General features: G+C 36.8%; 1 long non-coding RNA gene across 1 annotated transcript; it reads right to left on the bottom strand.

The window, feature by feature from the left end:
• Positions 1–332: 332 nt before the first annotated feature.
• On the bottom strand, positions 333–1139 carry LOC123430745. The gene is made up of 3 exons (XR_006622978.1): positions 1083–1139; positions 521–582; positions 333–424 (listed from the first exon to the last, which is right to left on the bottom strand). It is a non-coding gene; the product is annotated as an uncharacterized LOC123430745 (long non-coding RNA).
• Between the last annotated feature and the right edge of the window lie 344 nt (positions 1140–1483).

The following is a 1483-nucleotide window of genomic DNA, read 5'->3' as shown; positions in this document are numbered from 1 at the left end:
GTAGCTGATGTACACTTACCCGAACCTATTATCTTGATTGTTATTAGAGCCCTAATGAATTACTGCCAATTTACTCTATGAAGTGCAGTAACCAGAATTCCTCGGCCAAAAAATCATTATAGGATGGCATGATCTCCTATGCATAAACTACTGGAAGTTTGTTTCTACATCTTTGATAACACAACACCAAGAAACCATGACAGTATGAAGCTATTTACACAATCAAATGAACAAGAACTGATTGTCATAATACTGCTTTGCAGAGATCAATAAGCATCTAGCAACTCTAACAGAATAAGACGTATAACATGTTGACTGACTCAGCAATGAAAGCCATTGATGAAAAATATAAACTGGGTAAAAAATGGTGGAGAACAGTTTGGCACCAATCAGTTCAGACGTCCATTTAGTTTCCATCTTATCTCTGCAAATTTGGACAGAAGGTCATAACTATATAAGCATACCTACAGTCTGGATAACTTTCCATTATGAAATGTTGCATGGTATATCTTCTGCTTACATTGCCAACGAAATAAGTGGAGCATCCAAAAGCTGCAAGAGAATGATGAATAACATATCGTCCTGCAATATGAAGGAGCATATGCCCAATACTATAAAAATTGCTCAAACACAAGGAATACATGTTAACACTAAAAAACAAAGCATTAAGAAGATAAAGGCTTCAACATTTGGCCTGAAGTACAATTTACATTGTACAAACGGGGACAAGAGAGGAGAGGAACTGTATGTGAAAAGAAAAACATTAGCAAATCTGAGGTATAATGAGCATGATATCTGACTGATGCTCAAGATGTACTCAACATAGAAAGCAACTCCCTAGCAATGTGCACTAATATAGATCCAAATACTCTACTATAAAGAAACAAACTACCCGCAAAAGGTGACAACAATCACTTATGAAGACAAACAGAAGCAGAAATGCATGAGTATGAAGATAGAACCCAAATTATCTAGTACCTACAAGACATAATGAAAATCGACCAACTCAAACAGAAGCTCGTTTTGCCATTGAACAATGAACAAAGTTAACAAGCTTTTTGGTATTTAGAGCGGAAGCATACCTCCTCCATATATAACTGCAGAAAGCATAAAACAATGTATGTTGATGATTTTGAGTCCAAAATCTCGTCTAAGCAACATCTCTGAAACCAAACCGAGATTTCTCACAAGCCAAAATAGTTGCAATTATCAGTGCAGCTTTGCCCTTTGTGGTCGCTCTTACATGAACAATTCAGTCTACTATCATTTCCACTGCAAGCCAAGAATATCGAACAACTAAGAAACAAATACATAGCCTGTCTTTGTAAGTGTCGGGTAGATTTATCCTGAAGCTCGCCCAAACCTACACCACTCAACAAAAATGGGGATCCTTCTAAACAATTCTCCAGTTTAGTGCTATGTTGGAACATAGGTTCATGGAGTAGACTCTGAAAGTGGTGTCGAAGTAATTTCAGCAAACAAA

The sequence above is a fragment of the Hordeum vulgare genome, chromosome 2H (assembly GCF_904849725.1).
Source record: "Hordeum vulgare subsp. vulgare chromosome 2H, MorexV3_pseudomolecules_assembly, whole genome shotgun sequence".
Lineage (NCBI taxonomy): Eukaryota > Viridiplantae > Streptophyta > Magnoliopsida > Poales > Poaceae > Hordeum > Hordeum vulgare.
Note: the sequence above shows the minus strand (reverse complement) of the source record. Positions and strands in the feature narration are given on the sequence as shown.